This window comes from Ictidomys tridecemlineatus, chromosome 9, assembly GCF_052094955.1.
Source record: "Ictidomys tridecemlineatus isolate mIctTri1 chromosome 9, mIctTri1.hap1, whole genome shotgun sequence".
Lineage (NCBI taxonomy): Eukaryota > Metazoa > Chordata > Mammalia > Rodentia > Sciuridae > Ictidomys > Ictidomys tridecemlineatus.
Window position 1 is genome coordinate 107,045,149 of NC_135485.1, and position 19,151 is coordinate 107,064,299.

A 19,151-nucleotide genomic window follows, 5' to 3' on the forward strand; every position below is an offset into this window, starting at 1 on the left:
TTTCTAGGTTGTGGGTAAAGAAAGCCAGCCTCCGGGTGCACAGTGCAGTCAAGTAGTATGCCCTCATCTTTAGAAACCACTGGAAGATGGTCTGTGACCCTGTTAGCAGTCTGCTCTGAGGAGATGGGCTGACTGGCTCTATCATGTGTATTTTCCTGTTCAAAACATTTTCAGTTCCTTTTGCTTTTTAATTGAAATATTACAACTCCTCCTATACCCTTTTAAAGTCACTTCAGCTAAACTTCTAACACTTCACAAGTTTCTAGGGTTTGAAAAAAATTTTGAGTACAAGTAAACCAGTAGTCACAGAAAGCTGTGATTGTTTACCATAACCTTTCTGTCCTCCTCCTAACTGGGTTTTGTGTTTCTGTTTTCAATGGCATCTGTGTGGGAGAGGAAGTGTAGTTCTTCCCAAAGATGCATGACTGCTTTCAGTTTCATTAAGGAAAAAGAAAAAAAAAAAAAAAAACAGAAGGCTAAAAAAAGGGAGGAGAGAGAGCATTATGTTAAAAATATCCCCAGGTTTAAAGTAAGTTAGGGGTCACACTGTTGTATATGTGTACCCTGAAATACCTTATCATTAAAATGACAGTGTAAGGAGATAAATTCTCTTGTCTCACCAGCATTTCCAATGTAAATTTCTGCTTTTCTTATAGGCATTTTTCCCTCAATCTGTACTATGAAAAATGGACACTGAATATTATGTTAATAAAAATTGTGTGAGGCCCTGGGTTTAATCCCCAAAACTAAACAAATAAATAAAAAAATTAAGAATCTTAGTTTTGGCATTAGTTATTAAATTATATGATATTAAAATAGTTCTTCATTTCCTTTGGTCTGAAATATTTCATGGCAACAGTACTTATACTTCATAGAATTTTTGGAGAAGATTAAATAAGAATTAACCATTTACCTATCTTTAATTTAGCATTTTAGAAACTAAAACTGAACAGTTTTAACACATGTTTAATGTATTTTAAATAGTAAATTCATTATACTTGAACATATTTTCAAAAAATAGTGGCACATCTACATTTTTGCAAATCTCTTTAATGTCTAACTCAACAGAAGAAGCTGAATATCTGCTTCTGCACTTAATCTGTCAAAATAAGCTGCTTTGGTTGACATATATAGAATATAAGGCCTGAGACCCAGCATGGTAGTACATACCTGTAATCCCAGCAACTCAGGAGGCTAAATAAAGCAAGGACATCACAAGTTCGAGGCCAATCTGGGCAACTTCTTAGTAAGACCCTGTTCCAAAATTAACTAATTTTTTCAATTAGAGAGATGTAGCCCAGTGGCAAAGTGATGGAAAAGGAGGATATTTTAATAGCCTTTCCACATAATAGTGGTTATTCTTTAATATATTAAAACATTAAATACGATGAAATTCTTTAAGACTTTAAAAGTGTACAAATGACATTCTCTTAAAAGTTAGTTACAATGTAGGATTAAAACCTCTATGAATGAAATTTTCATATTCTGATAAATTACAAAACCAGCTGCCAATCATGTATTTTGAATGGATCTTTCACCTATGCATAAATATAAAACACCATGCCTTGTCACCTGGAAAAAAAATTGGTTCACTGAGTTAAGCAGACAAATTGTGTGAATATAAGCATTCCAAAATCCTAATTTTTGCTTGAAAGTTTAAGTTTTATCATTAGCAAAAACCATTGTCAATTACTATCCCAGGAGTGGCAGGCTTACTTTGCTCATTTTTGGGAATATGTGTGCAAATACTCAAGTTTGAATGCCATAGTTTGTCAGTCATTCCTTCTAATAACAATTTCTTTCATGAATTAGTCTCAAGACAACCATTATTCTTTGGTATTTTGAAGACCTTCCTTATATATATTTCATAATTCATCAGACAGTATAAAAAAGGTATTTACTCAAAGGTTGATATTTAATAAAATACCTAAACACAATAATAATAATATATGTTAACGTCAGCAGGTTTGTGTAGATTTGATTTCTATTTTTTGCAATAGCAAGGAAAGGTTTTTCTAAGTTTTCCATGTTCCCTTATGACAAAACACAAGCTATTGGCTGGAGCCTTTGTTTTCTATCCCCTTTATCCCTGTCACTAATCAGTGCTACTATAGTACTCTCTGATCTCCTTCCCACTTCCATAATCCATTATTTGCACTGCTGACTTAAAAATAACAACACACATGCATGTCCTTGCAAAACCAAACAGCAAGCAAAATAAACAAAAATATCTAATGGTTCTCAGGTTCTTAGGAAGGCATTCAATGTTCCCCGTAAAGTGACTAAACTATTTTAGCTTCATCTCCTATCATAGTGTGCTCCCTGGCTATACCTTATTCTTATGTGCACCATAATTTTTATATTTTCATGTCTTTTTTCATAATATTTGTGCAGCCTACAACATCCTTCCTTTGCCATCTATATTACATTTTCCATTAGGAAGTACATGCTTGTTTTTGATGTTTTCCATGGAATTTTACTGTGCTATATTTTACTCTATCTTAAATAGTATCTGCACATATATATCCCAACCTATTGAATGACTTATTGCAGGCACTACGTTTATTTATATACAAGTCACCCACTTGATTATTAATTTGAATTAACCATGACCTCAGAAAAGTTATTTAACCTCCATGAACTTTCATGTCCTCATGAAAAATGAGGATAATAGTAGTATTTATTCATACACATAAAATGCTTCGAATAACATCTTAGAACAGCTTGCCCCATATGAGTCGGCACAATTTATATACTATTATTAGCTGCAATCTGTGACCAAAGAATTACATTGTTTGATGTTAAGTGGCTCACATAAGAATCCAACTCTGATTTTAACCTTCATAAAATTTTGAGCAGACATTAAAGTTTTTAAAGCACAAAAAATCTTTAAAGCAAATTAGATTACTTGATAACTTTTCAAAGTAGTTTTATATCAGCAAATATATCCATTATCATAATAGGTCTAAAGGACAAAGCTAACTACGGTATAAGACCATTCTGGCGTGTAATACTAATGAAGCTAACTAAAATAGATTCCTTCCAAGCACGAAATAAGCTCATTCCTTCAAGCACAGCATCGGTTCATCCTAAAACTTTACTGTACAGTGAAGTGAAGGTTGTAAATCAAGGTGGGACTCTTGGGAGGAGACAAACTTATTAACTGGATATTTTCATTTCTGGCCACAATTTATGAACTTTCTTTGAATGCTTTCTGAACATTTTACCATTAACACAAAACAATTAAGCCTTATTTTATAGTTTAGCTTCAAAGGCCTTTCTCTTCCTTCCCTCTTTAAAAGGTCCCAAAACTCTGATCCTTTAGCCCCTAGCTCAACTAAAACAAGAAGGGACATAGAGTTGTGATAGTGGCTGGTTGGATGAGGCCACCTACAGACCACTCTGAGCTGGAAGACAGAAGCCTTAACACAACATACAACAAAAACACACTGATCATCATCAGTGTAGCTAATGGTCTACTTGGAAAACATGGAGAGAACTGGCCACATTCTCTAAAGGTTGTCCACTCCAAAATAGTGACTAGTGGGTTAGAATTATAAAGGCAAAGTTAACAACAATCAAAACTGGAAATGAATATACAGTAGCCATGACATGATAAAAGGATTATTTTCTAGTCTTTCATCAGAATCATATTATTAAAGTCATGCACATATAGATGTGGTGATGAAGTCTCCTTATGATACATTTAAAAAAACTGAAGACTGAATCACAGATTCACTATCTGCTTGAAAATCATAATTACAACATCATTTTCCAATAGAAAATAATTAGAAGGAAAAAGTTTCCTTAGTTCCTGTGAAATAAATCCAACAACTTGTATACAGACTCTGCAGAGAGCAGATGGTGAAAACAATAAAAATTCCAATGGTAACTATGACTTATCAGCATAAATTTATGAGACATATCTTAAAGATAAAGTTTGAGTTAAATAAGAGCTACTCATCACTTTACAAGGATAAACTCAATGTTATGACATATCATGTATAAAGTAAGTTGGCAAATAACTTAAAAATGGTGGCAAACTCTCTAGAGGAACATGTTAACCAATAGAACAACATTTTTTTTGTTTGTTTGTTTCCAAGTCTGTGCTTACTTCTGCAAATCTAAATAAGCAAGCCTCTTTCCTTTTGGAATCGGACCTGAGGCATGTGCAGTGTGTATCTTTTCTACACTTCAATACAGAAACTGAAGGACAGAAAACTTGCTCAAGATCACAGAACTGGAAAAAGCTGATACTATGGTTTAAAGACACACAAGTCTTGACTCCAAAGCCTGATCTCCTAACCATTACGATATGATTAAGTCAGGATTTTCAAATATCTCCAGAGACAAACACTTGCCAAGCCAAAAGTCAATGCAAAACTAAAGTCATCATGTAATAGTCAAATGTGTCTGTTATAGTCAAACTACTACCTAGAATCATTTTTAAAAGCCATTTTATTTGCACTGTTTCTGTCTTGACAAGTCACAAGCAGCCAGCAAAAAGAAACTGGAATTTCCACTGACCACCACATTCTGTTTTAGTCTTAGAAGTGTTTTTTATCTCTTTTCTTTTGAAGTGAATTTTAATGAGTTCCTAATTGTCAAAGGACTTCATAAATATGCATTAGACATTAAGAGAACTTCTTTCCCTTCCCTGAAAGCAGAGAGAGAAAAACAATAAGACTCCAAAGTGGAGCCCACACAAAGAAGTGCAACTGTAAACATTTGCTTTTGTATTAGATGTTTATCTCAATGATTGGTATCGCCAGAACATTCAGAAAGACAAAAATAAGATATTTTCGTACTGGGTACTTTTTAAAAATACAGAATATTTTCATCTCAGTTGGCCATATTTTCTTTTCATATCTCATCCGATTTTAAATCATCCAGAATATGTCACCAACTCTTTATAATACCTTCTGTACCTCCAAACAGTAAAATGACTATGATCTTGGGAGGAAATATTTTGGTCTAAATCAATGAGGCAAGTCCTATTGTTAAAAAAGTAAATGCACCATGCTGCATTTAAATCTTCACAGGAAGCATTCCAAAGTGTGGCGTTTCACATCAATCCTAAACAACAGTCTGATAATAACACCACTCAGATAAAGGTCTCCTGCTAAAAGTCCTAAGTGCTTCTCCAAAAGGGAGGAGATGCCCACAAGAGAGTGTGGCAGCTCCAGGGTTCCTGAGGCCAGTCTCAGAAGTGCAACATCCTGGCAAGGCAAATATTAACTAAGAGCAAATCTATCCCAAACCCACACTCCTGATCCACTGTTGAAAACTTATCTGTAAAAAAGAGAAAAATGCATTTGCTCTTTCTGTATGTACATTTTTTTCCCTTTATCTATTAGAACTTTTGCTTCCTCAACCAAGAAACAAAGACAGGTTTCTATGGAGTAACTTCATAAAAGCTGAACTGCCAAAGACCCTACCTTGTCATTCTCATAGAATTAGAAACAAGATAAATATCAGTCCAATTGGAAAAAAATAAGAGATGACCATTAAATTGACAAGATGAAAATGCTTATTTAATGTAGTCCTACTTTTATAATTTCTCAGATGACCAAATTCAAAGTACTTATATCATGTTAATGTTTCTGAATTTTAAAAAAATGATAAATCGAATATTTTGTTTTCTTTTTTATTCTAAACTGATCCGAATAATCCAAAAATACAACTTCCATATTCTTGCCTTGTACCTCTCAGTTTCTTAAGCTTCGGTGGGTCTGGGTAAGGATGGAGTAAAGATAAGAGGTAAATTTGTAATGGTTATTTAATCATTTCTGCTTTGTGACTAAATAATTATTTCATATTTATAGGGACTCACATTACCTTTCAAATAAAAAAAAAATAAAAACTACTACAACCAGTAAACACAGAAACATTTTATAGTGCCTGGATTCAGAAACACAAAATGGCGAGCCACAAAATGTGATACGAGAATATAATGAGGCAACTCAGGTCACAAAATGCTAAGGAATTTTCAGTATCCACTCGCATAGTAACGTTTTAAAACACAGCCTACTACGGTTTGAACATTCCCTCCAAAATTCATGTTGAGATTCAATTGGCTTTATGGGGGTACTGAGAAATGGACCTTCAAAGCAGACCCCCAAGCAGTGAGGAGGTGATGAGGGCTCCATCCTCATGAACATAGTGGGGCCATTACCCACAAGGATAGAAAATCACACATAAATATGTAACCGTAGAACATCAACATTTAAAGATCTGGGTTGAATCCTACCACTAACTCATTCAACTGTCAAGTCTTTGTGTCTTCCCATCCAGGAAAAGCCTACAAAATTGATGGGCTTGCAACTGTCCTAGGACTATGTGGAGACTGGAGTTCCCAAACTCAGCATGGTGGTCATCATCAGAAATGGAGTAAAAAGTCTGTTGAAATGCACCATGAAGTCTGGAGTAAAGCGCCCTGGGGTCAATAACTGATGTTCCAATGGGCTTCAAGAATATTCATGTGGCAGCCTTGCTGATGACAGGAAAAGTGACTCACCAACAAAGCAGCTGGCACTACTGCTCAGGTGATTTGCCTGAACCATCCAGGCCCAATCATTGCTGACTATGCCCCTGAACTTGACTGTCACTCAGCTCACATTGCTTGAAAGTCTGCTAAACTGGGGTTGGGGGTGGGGAGGGGTGATTGCCATTTCTGGTAAGAAGCTGGAAGATGGTCCTAAATTCCTGAAATCTAGTCATGCTGCCCTCATTGGTATGGTTCCTGGTAACTCGTGTCTTGAGAGATTATCCACCTCTGGCTCTTTTGGCTATTCATTACACAAGACAGAGCGTTGCTATGGGTGTCAAGTGAAGCAGTGGACAAGAAAGCTGCTAGAGCTAAAGTCGCCAAGTTTGCCCAGAAAGCTCAAAAGGCTAAAGGAATATTATCCCTAATATCTGTCACCCAAGTCTTAATCAACAGTGAAAGAAAGGTATCAGAACTATTTGTCTCAACTTACCATTTAAGAGTAGAAGTCTGGTTAAAGATACCAACACATTGTAAAACCTTCAGAAGGAAAGGAGAATGTTTTGTGAACCGTTTGTTTTTGTGTGTACGTGGCAGTTTTAAGTTGTTTTTAAAATCGCTAATTTTTAATGGAAACAACTTGATTTTAAAATATCTGACAGAGAAGTTTGAGAGTGATTAATAAAAGGAGAAAAAAAAACATCCTGGATGTTTCTACAAGGGTGTGAGATTTGGTTTGACATGCAGAAATCAATAAACGTAATTCATCACATCAACAGACTTAAAGACAAGAATCACATAATTATCTCAATCGATGCATCAAAAGCATTTGACAAAAACAACATCCATTCATGTTCAAAACTCAAGAACATCATTCTAAATGTTAAAAAAAAACCTGAAAGCATTCTATCTAAAAATTGGAACAAGACAAGGATGCCACTTTCACCTCTTTCACCACTTCTATTCAACACAGTCCTTGAAACTCTAGCCAGAGCATTTAGGCAATAGAAATCAAAGAGATAAAAAATTGGAAAAGAAGAGCTCAAACTACCTCATTTGCCAATATTACATAATTTACATTTAGAAGACCCCATTTGCCAATATTACATAATTTACATTTAGAAGACCCCAAAAACTCCACCAGAAAACTTCTAAGAATTCATAAACAAATTCAGCAAAGCAACAGGATATAAAATTAACACCCATAAATCAGTTTTGTTCCTATACACCAATGATGAATCAACTGAAAGAAAAGTTAGGAAAACTATCCCTAACTATCCCCACAGTAGCCTCAAAAAAAAAAAAAAAAAACACCTTGGGAATCCATCTAAAAAAATAGGTGAAAGACCACTACAATGAAAACTACAGATCACTACAGGAAAAAATTGAAGACCTTAGAAGACAGAAAGATCTCCCATGTTCTTGGATAGGCAGAATTAATATTGTCAGAATGACTGTACTAACAAAAACAATATATATATTTAATGCAATTCCTATTAAAATTATAATTATGTGCTTCATACAAATAGAAAAAGCAGTCCTGAAATTCACCTGGAAAAATAAGGGGCCCAGAATAGACAAAGCAATCTTTAGTGAGCAAAATGAAGCAGGAGGAATCACAAAACTAGACCTTAAATTATACTACAGAGCAAGAGTGACAAGATTGCCTTCATGTAAGTGAGTCTCAAGCAGTCATTTAAGGTCTGAACAGAACAAAATAGGCTGACGCTCCCTCAAACAAGAGGGACTCTTCCTGATGACTGCCTTCCACCCGGACACAGTTGGTTGTTTTGTTTTTTCCCTTCTGCCTTTGAAATCAAGTGGAAGCCTCAGCACTTCTTCTTTTTTTTTTTTTAAATGAGAATATTTTAACATTTATTTATTTTTTTCTTAGTTCTCAGCGGACACAACATCTTTGTTGGTATGTGGTGCTGCTGAGGATCGAACCTGGGCCGCACGCATGCTAGGCAAGCACGCTACAGCTTGAGCCACATCCCCAGCCCCGCCTCAGCACTTCTTGATCTCACACTTCCAGACCTTCTGACAGCAATTATACCATCAGTATTTTCTGGGTCCTTAGGTTACCACCTGTAGATCTTGGGACATGTCAGCCTCCATAACATATAAGGCAACTCCTTATAAATACATCTCTTTCTAACCATGTATACCCATGCTTCTGGCTGTTTCTCTGGAGAATCCTAATACCCATATTATAAGTTTACAAGGCTTATTAAATAACCAAGTTTCTTTTAAACAAATACAATAGGTTATTTTAATTAAATATTAACTGTCTTAGGCCCTTAAATTGTGATTCTCACAATTTCTTCCATCCAAGAAAGCAAGAGTTGTAATTTCACTGCCAACAATATAGTTTAAGAGTTATAGTAGCAAGGGGGAACATGGGAGGAATAGATGAACCCTAGACAGGGCAGAGAGGTAGGAGGGGAAGGGAGAGGGCATGGGGTTAGAAATGATGATGGAATGTGATGGACATCATTATCCAAAATACCTGTATGAAGACACGAATTGGTGTGAATATACTTTGTATACAACCAGAGATATGAAAAATTTGTACTCCATGTGTATTATGAATTGTAATGCATTCTGCTGTCATATATGAATAAACAAGTATACAAATAGTAAAAAAAAAAAAAGTAATATATCATACTCTATGCTCTGTTAGTAGAGATTCAGGAAACGCAGCCCCTAATGCCTCATCACTGTATGGAGTATCCAATGTAAGCTCAAACTGGGAGATGATTAACACTGTAGCATGCTGCAAAGAGTTACCACAAGGTTAAACAGCAAGGATTAGACTCAAGTAACATTTCACTCATAGTCTAGGTGTACTTGCCAACTAAGAGAAAATCACTAATCAGAGAGAGTGAATTTGTTTTCATTCCTATAAATTTCCATCAGCAGTATTTTTTTCTATCTATATCCCCTATTGGCCCAGAGATTTGTATAAAGTAATCTTTCCAACAGCATTGCTCCCTTGAGAAATCAAATTGTTTAATAAATTTCTGGTTGAAGACCAGTTCAAGACGCTTGACTCTCCTATACTAAATAAGGGAATAAAAATCACCAGAGGTATGAAAGCTATTGGCAAAACACTCAGCATCAAAATAAATGAAAAATGTGTTCATGAACAGAACCATTAAGAATTTTATATTACTAAATATAATATGAATTTCATATTACACATATGGATATGCCCAAAATCTTACTTGAAACATTTAGACATTTTTTTATTTCATGTATTTTTAATATTTTACTAAAGAACTCACTCATTTCCGGTGACTAAAGGAAAAAAAGTGCTTCAACATGTTTTCAATCAAAGAAGATGACTTTGAAAGCCAGGACAAGCCAAAGGTAAATTCCTTGCACTCTAGAGGTACTTAGACACTTCATCTTCAGATAAATGCCCTTTTCATACTTTCAAATATGCCAACAAAATGAATCAAGGAGAATTTTTTTCTCTTTTTCAAAATTCTCTCTCTTTCTCTCCTTTTTAAATAGTCAAAATAAATAGTGACAATAGTTAAGAACTCCTGTGCTAGTAGTCTAGGAACTCAAAGAGCCGCATAGGGATTCCCAATTGGTTTTTGAGGGGCTACCTGCTACTACCAGGCACCATTTCCTACTGGGACAGTCGGCCTTATAGTCCCTTTCCTGACCTCTAGAGCTATACTTCATCTGACAACTACTCTGCTACCATTTGATGCTCAGAAGTCTTGCTGATGAATTTTTCAAACTAAACATATGTAATAAATCTGTAGCCATCTTTTCTCCTTCCTGAAGCCTCTTCACTCTATTTCTTTCCATTCTATATCTGCTTTCTTGAGTATTATCTCTCATAATCACAACCACCATCCACCCAGCTGTCAATGCCAAGACCCTCGGGTCTTCCTAGATATTGCTCTGTCTCATATTCATTATATCTATACCATCTACAGCACAATCATTTTAGTCTTCTGTGTTTTCTTATAATCCATCATCTTCATTGTTCCTGTCAAAACATGCTAAATGAGGCCATCAGCAGTTCTTACCTGATTCATAGCAAAAACCTTTCAATCTCTGTTCTGTATCCCTGCCTTCCTTTAATCATCTTCACACTACATCCCAGAATTATATTGCCTAAATTATGCCTTCATTCATTTACTAAGCAAGAATTTTTGGGGCACCTTTTAGGCCCCAGGGTTTGTTCCAGTGGAAAGAAGTGGATACAATTCCATGCCCTCACAGAATCATTGGAGAAAAGGAGTCAGTCAACCAAATAACATGAAAATATATAAATTACCCCAAGTGCTATGGTGAGAAATAAAGTAGGGATATAGAGTAGGTCCTACTAGGAATGGTGGTGATTTTATATAAGATGGTTAGAATTTACTTATTGTAAAGTCATCCTTGAGAAGGGAGAGGTGAAGATGACACTGAAGAAAAGAAAAAAAAAAGCATAAGAACACTCTAGACAGAGTGATTTCAACCAAGAGCCTGGGGACAGAGGCATACCTGGTATTCTCACAGAGCAGCAGGGGAGGTTTTTTTTCAACAAGAGGGACCACAGTAGGAGGTGAATCAGAGAAGAAATGGGAATCAGACCCCCAATGGAAACGTTTCCTCTGATTGCTATACTAAGAATAGATAAGAGAGAGCAAAAACAGGAGCAAAGAGCCAGTTAGGAGGCTGCAGCAACAATACAGGCAAGCACGGATGGTGGCGTGGACAAGGGTGGTGGTGGTAGGAGGAGTGTTAAGGAGCGGTCACACTAGAGATATATTCTGAAGTTACTAAACTAACCATGACTTCCTAGGAAAGCAGAGCCAAGACACTTGCATACATAGAGACAGTGGATTTGAGAGTGTCACCTCAGGATGTTGGAGTATAAGACTAGGGATATGAAATAGAGAAGACGAAAAATTGTAATCTGAAGTTGCTATCTAGTTCATCCATACTAGAAGTATTATGAAGCGTATATCCATCATATAGAAAAGATATTTTAATGGTGATATCCAAAGTCATGTTAAGTATCTAATAGCAGAGAAAAAGTGTAAGTCTTCCCATGTCCATCCAAAAAGGCTACTTATTGCCTTTTCTCAGTTAACTCTTGGACAAGATCTAAATATGTTTTAGGATATTTTATAGAATAAGGTAGAAAGAAGATCAAACATACCTACTGCATTTTAATACTCATTTTCTATTGAAACAGAAAAATAAGGCCATCCAGAAGTAAAATAAAATTGTTACTTTCATACATCCCCAGCCCTATTCTATATTTTATTTAGACACAGGGTCTCACTGAGTTGCTTAGCACCTTGCTTTTGCTGAGGTTGGCTTTGAACTCATGATCCTTCTGTCTCAGTCTTCAGATCCACTGGGCTTACAGGCATGTGCCAACACACCTGGCCCAAAATGACTCTTAAGGAGAGGAATAATAAAATCAGACATTGTCACCCCCATCTCAGATTTACTGCTAAAAAATCTTCTTCCATAGGGTATGGTGGCATGTGCCTATAATCCCAGCTACTCAGGAGACTGAAGTGGGAAGATCACTTGAACCTAACCAACACAGGGTAGGCTCCATCTCAAATTAAAAAAAAAAAAAAAAAGGAAAAGATAAAAAGGGTTTTTTCCAACATGTTTTGTATTATCCATGGAACTAAATTATATATATTTAGTTAATGCTGTTCATTCAAGGCAAAGACTAGAAAACTTTTGAGAGTATTTTCTTGGCTTTTCCTATTTTCATATTCTGATGGGAAATGTGAACACATTAATTTTAGATCCAATATAGGTTTTGTTGGGTAAACATCTTGGGCAGCTAGGTTTTTGGAATCTAGTCATTTTCACTTGGAACAAACGTGTTATTCCAGAAGATGCCAACACATCATGTGTTACTGATACATAACAAGATTACAGAAAAAAACAAAAACATTTAAAATGCAAAACATAGTTGGGAAAGATTACACAGGAAATGACCTGAGGAATGCCCTTAGCCATTTTCTAAAATCATTTGCATAATATCTTCAGGGTTTAAAAGTACACCTAGGTCCTATTAAATCTGTAAAGTTTTTTAAGGAACAAAATTACATACAAGGGAAATAATAATTTACAGTAAATAACAATCACCTAAGTTTGAAACTTTCAAAGTTTTAATTAAATCATTAAATAATTTTTTTAATTAAGAGAAATTACAAACAAAAATAAATGTGTAAGTTAAATCAGATCACTAGATATTGTGGCATTTTTTAAAACTTACCTAAAATTCCTTCACTAGAAAAATAAGGCAGAAGACTAATAACTAAAACATTTTAGTAATCATTTATCAATCATTCCAATCATTCCATATTCTGCTCATAAATGTTTCCTGGTTGCCTGTGAGATAAAGTTCAAACTTATTCACCTACATAAACTTGTTCAGTGCTTCTCAATCTTTCAAGCAAACAGGAATCGCCTTGTTCAAATAGATTTCTGGGCTCTTCCCCTGAGGTTTTTGATTCAATAGATCTGGATTGAGACCCAAGAATTTGCTTTTCTAACAGGTTTCCATGTAATGCTGACACACAGGAACCATGACTGGGAAAGTAAGATCTGGTCACTATCTAGCCTTTATGACCCACTTGCACACTCCTACACAAATTTCCAGCTCCACACCATTCTCAGTTCTTTGATTTAGTTTATTATTTTAATTGTGCTCTTATTTTTATAGGCTCTATGTTAGAATAAGGAAAATTTAACCTGTACTCTACAAGGTAACTGTATTTGAATGCTGCCACTACTATATCCTTACCCACTCAGAGTCAGCTTCCTTGCTTGGTATTAATACTCTGCCATGCAAACCTCAAGGCTTCAGGGTCTATTTCCCTCGCTACTGGTGGCCACAGCACTAAGTGGGTAAAGTACAAAACAACATTCTAGGAAAATATGTTTTTGTTATGACTATGAGCCCTGTCTATAGAGAAGGGCCTGTCAGTGTGGGCAAGTTACCAACCCCTCATTCTCCCCTATGACAGGAAAGGTATTTGGGCTATATTAGCAAGAAGGAAATTAATGAGCACCTCTGATTCGGGAATGAGCCTTCCTAGACTCTGTCCTCAAGAGGATCTTTTCATCTGTGAAGGGAAAGTCTGTGACAAAAGTTCAGAGGCAAATTAATAGCTTCCCACAAGGCCAGACTCAGAATTATGAATAGCAGCTCCTAAGAAGATAAAATTTCCCCTTACTGAGCAAGCAGGATTGCAGGTTGTCTACTCTGCTAAGGTTTTAGCAATGAAAAAAATGACCTGATTTGAACCAGAGCTAATGGTAACTCTTAATCACAAAGAATTGTTCTTATAAACCAAATAATAAAACTCTGACTTTAGAGATAAAATACTATAATTGATATTATAAACAGCAAACATCACTCACTAACAAACATTAGGAGCTATAACATAATATTTTATTGTAGAGAATATTTTCCAGAACAAGGTCTTCAGTTAACAGGGTAAAGGAGAAACAATGTTTTCTAGCTGAAAGGGGATGGGTATACACTTGATTTGATTTCTAATTATTTTCTATTACATAAAATCATACAAATAAAAAAATAGAGAATCTTGAATTCTCACAACTCACTTTTATAAAATCTTGGACATTTTTATTTCTCAGGATAAAATGTGATAAAATGAAGCCAAATGAAGATCAGTTTCTGCTTCTCCCATATTCCTCACTATCATAAACTTGCTATTTATCATATTAATATTTTTTAAGATTGTTATTGGATATAAATCTCACATACCATAAAATTCACTCATTGAGCATGTATAATCCAATCCTTTTTAATGTATACACAGAGATGGATAACCATCAAAAATCTAATTTTATAACATTTTCAAGCCCCCTAAAACAAACTTTAGACCTGATAGCAGTCACTTCTGATACCAGTCCTCAGCCCCAGACTAGACTGTCCAGATCTGCTTATTCTGAATTTCCAAATTAATAAAATAAAACAACATCAGTGTTTATATCTTGCTTTTTAGCATGTTTTCAAGCTATCCGTGTGGTAACAAATGTCAGTACATCATTCCTTTTTTTTTTCCCAATTTTTTTTTTGTAGTTGTAGATGGGCAGAATATCTTTGTTTATTTTTATGTGGTACTGAGGATTAAACCCAGTGCCTCACACATGCTAGGAAAGAGCTCTACAGCTGAGCTACAGCCCCAGCCCCCTTCATTCATTTTTATTGCCAAATATTTTACTATATACACACACACAATTTTAGTTTATCATTTTATGAGCTGATGGATATTTAGGTTTTCACTTTTGGGTTACTATGAATAATGCTACTATGAACTTTTGTGTCATTTTTCTTGACTAGATGCACTGGAGTCAACTTCTGGGTCAAAGGATAACTTTATTTAGTATTTGAAGGAAGTTTCAGACTGTTTGGTAAAGTGGTTCCACCATTTTACAATCCCAAAAAAGTGTAAGAGAGTTTGAATTTCTGCACATCCACACTAGTGCTTCTTATTATCTGTCTTTTTGATTACAACCATTCTAATAGGAGTGAAGTAGTATCTCATTGTGGTTTTGATTGGAATGTCCCTGATAAATAAAATATTAAGCATTTATTTATTTACTAGGAATCTGTATATATTCTTTGGAGAAATGTCTGTTCAGATTCTTACCCATTTTTAAATTGTACTATTTTTCATTACTGATTTGTAAGAGTTCTTTATATAATGTGACTTAAATCCCATTATCACATGTTATTTGCAAATATTCTGATATTCTTGGTAATGTACACAAGTTACTATGAAGTACACAAATTACTTTGTAATTGACTGACTCCATTATTTTTCATTACTGATTATGCTTTTGGGGTTATATAAAAAAACATTGCTAAGTCTATAAATATCAACCCTATATTCACCTATAAAATGAGAAATCACTCTTCCAAACAGTTAAAATAATTTATCTTCTAAATAATAGTAGTTAGTGGTTCTCACTTCTCCATATCCTTGCCAAACATTAGTATTCTTAAACTCGTTTTATTTTAACTTAAAATTCTCTATTTATTTCACTTCTTTTCCTATGTCTATACCTTCCTGCTCTGTCAATTGTCTGTTCCTGTCTTCTGCCATTTTTTAAAATTTAAAACCATTTTTGAAGACAATCTTTACTATACAATTGACAATTAAATTTCTCAATTATATGTGCAGAGGCATGCTTTCCAACTGTGTGACTTGTCCTTTCACTTATTTGTTATTTGTTTTGTTGAACAATTAAGTTTAATGATATCAATTTTTTGTTTCATTTTGTTACCGAAGATTGAACTCAGAGGCACTTGACCACTGAGCCACATCACAAAGTCTCACTGAGTTGCTTAGCACCTTGCTTTTGCTGAGGCTGGCTTTGAATTTGTGATCCTCTTGCCTCAGCCTCCGAGCCTATGGGATTATACCCGTGTGCCATGACACCCAACATTACTAACATCGAATTCTAAAATGTTTTATATTTTGTGTTTTTCTTCATCTTTTTTGGATTTTCAGTCTTATGAAAATTCTCCTGTTATTTTTTAGTATAGATAGAATATACACAGCCAGACCATCTTTATTTTAATCTAGACATTACTTACATGTTAACTTTGTGACCTTGAACATGTTATTCAACTCTGAACCTGTTTCCCATTCAGTATAATGAAGATAATAAAACACCTACATCACAGTCTACCTTAGGCCATAATCACATTAATTAGTACAGCTATAAAACTACAAAACCATAATAAGTTGAAGGGCAAATATCCTTACCTTGCTCTGTGATTATCATCTACAAATACAAATCATTTTATATTAAAAGATAAAAAGAATGTTGACATTTGTATCATTGAATTTGTAAATTATAAAATCCAAATGAAATGAGTTATCATCTATTTAGCTGTTAATATTTAATGTAACTATAAGAATGCTACTTTCCATTTTCTCCCTAGATCCTTTAGATCAATTTGTAGATAATAAGTTAATAATTCATTAAAAAGTACAGGAATAATAAAATAATCTAGACTAAGAAGTAAAATATTATAGAACTTCTGGGGATAATTTTGCCCATGTATCTTGTAAAATACAAATAGATAATACAATATCCTCAGCATGTCTTTAAACCCTCTTAAGTATCAGATACAAGAATTAAAACAAAGTCACAGAACAAAAGACCATGCATTTTCATTCAGTTTGCAAAACCAAAGCCTAGTTTCACAGTAAATAAAGAAATAATCGATGGGGAGATAGAAAAATTAGGATAAACACTACAGCATTTTTACTTACTGAAAACAGTTCACCAATTATTCTAACACATTCGACAGCAACTGCCCAAAGCCATAAAATCCAATGTGTAAATCTAGAGGATCCCAGTACAAATGATATCCTACAATGAAAAGGAACAATAGCCATGTAATTTTGGCATTAGGAAATAAATCTGTAGAGGTGTTAGCATTCACTCCCAAGGTGTAAAGCTACAGATCACATTTCTTCTTTGCATGTCAGAACAACTCAGGATATTTTGCAAGTAAGATCTTTATATTAATATTTTAGGAAGAGGTAAAAGGAAAAAATGTTCCATTCTTCAGTATGGGATGCAAATTTATTTCCTAGAATCCAAACATATTCTTCATTTCTGATACTGAGGTATTTCAGCTCAGAACAAACTGTATGTAAGTTGCATTCCTCAAAGTACTTAATCATGATAGCCTAAATGTGGCTGCATAGAGTCCTTTTTAGTAAACCAGAATGTACTATAATAAAGTGGACAATCCAAACAGAAGCTATCAGCTGTGTTATATTCATAAGCTGAAATTTATTCTTGCTGGTGGTGTGTCTTTTTTGTAATCTGTCTCTTACAGAAAATGTTTATGTGGCAAAGACCTTGCTTCAGCTCTCTGCACATTCAGCCTATGTAGCAATTCTATAATCAAATGTAATTCCTGAAGAACTAGAACTAAAACTCTGGATCCCAAATTCTGTTCTACTTAACAATGAGACTCCAGACAAGCCACCTAACAACTTCTCACCTCATTTTCCTCCTTTGAAAAAATGAGAAAACAAAAGTAGATCAATTAAAATCAATTAAGTCTTTTCCAAATGTAAATGTAGATTCCTTCAATATGTAGTTCTACTAGGTTTGTTTTTAGATGGTGTAGATGATTATGTACACAACAGCACTTTATTTTCTGTTAAAAGAAACCTTCAGCTCCATCATCCCACACACAAACTACTTCCTTTCTTACTTGAAAGGAAATTCCTTTTCAAGGTTCACAGTACATTAGAGACAGCTGCATTACTGAGCTTCCTCCAGCAACTTTAAAAAGCTGCAGATGTAGCCCATGCATGACATGGATCACGGAAAGAGACAATCCCAAGCACTTAGATTGCCCTTCTCTTACCCTTCTTTACTGGGATATTGTCTGTGAATATCTGTGGTGTGTTAGTGTACATGCAAGAGTGTGTAGTGCATGTTTATTTTAAATCAAGTTCCCGCAGGAACACAGAAGCTCTCACAAAATTACTGTCTTGAGTGCTAATTTTCAAAGTAAGATAAGTTTAAAGAAGGGGGGGGAGGAAATTTTTAGTTGATGACATTTTAACAAGTCACTACCTCTTAACTTTCAAAGAGACAAACCTCACATCAATACAGATTTCTTGGGTATGCTTTCATGTTGCACTGGAACTTAAAAGTGTTTGTCTGGAAAACTTAATTCTGGACTCAGAACCAGCAAAACAACACTAAACTAAGGTAGTAAGAATTCTGGCATAGAACTTTTCCAGCAGAAGCAGAAAAAAAAAAGAAGCTTGGTTTCCTTCCAGAACAGTCCCCAGACCTACTAGACAGCCACAAAAAATATAATTTTTTCATTGGGAATAATATATTTAATATAATTGGGGGTAGGCACAGGTTCAGTAGCAACCAAGCAACAATATGGTGCTTTCTGAGGTTAGTTCACAGAGCTAAATTCTGAGAGGAGTTCCAGGAGCCAAAGAAGTATTTAATGACTATTTAAAAACAGAAATTATTTGCTTAAGTATATCAGAGAGAAATACAGGAAATATGTGATTCCCGTTTCATTTTATTCTACCAGAAAACTTTCAGATCATACTTAAATTGTTGTAAATAAATTCAGACTTGTTTTATCTCTTATTCTTCATGGAAGACAATGTGTTAATAGTACAAGAACAATTACTTTATTAAGCAACAGGTCGTGCAGGTACATTATTTTATAAAAGCATGTCTAAACAAGATATGTGAGTAAATTACTTTTGGAAAAAATTCTAACAATTTTCTTAATAAATTATATGTAATGACATATTAAATACAATTACATACAATATGTAATTATATTAATTATATATAGTCTATAATTAATTATTACCTATTAATTAATAAAATAGCATCTTCTGTTGGTCAGAAAGGTGGGAGAGGGTTTAGAGGTTCTGTCTGTAAGAATGTACTAGAATTTATTAACTCAGATCCAATGTATAGGAAATGCCTTACAAAACCGTATTGTGTTTAAGCTTTCAGGACTCAAGTCTCAAATATTTGGTTTAGCAGATTAGGGGTACTGGGACCCATATCTTAAAAATGACCTATAGTGTTTCTAATATCAGAAATATTGAACCATTATGTGAGAACTGGA

General features: G+C 34.6%; 1 protein-coding gene across 13 annotated transcripts in view; it reads right to left on the reverse strand.

The window, feature by feature from the left end:
- Positions 1-19,151, reverse strand: part of Bmpr1b (bone morphogenetic protein receptor type 1B) — a 360,238-nt gene that overhangs the window by 65,766 nt on the left and 275,321 nt on the right. The window contains exon 1 of one of the 13 annotated variants that reach the window (XM_040293069.2): positions 16,789-16,809. The exons of the other annotated variants lie outside the window; for them this stretch is intronic. The gene's annotated coding sequence lies outside the window, so the exon portion shown is untranslated. Of the gene's footprint in view, positions 1-16,788; positions 16,810-19,151 lie in introns of those variants that run through there. 13 annotated transcript variants of the gene reach the window in all.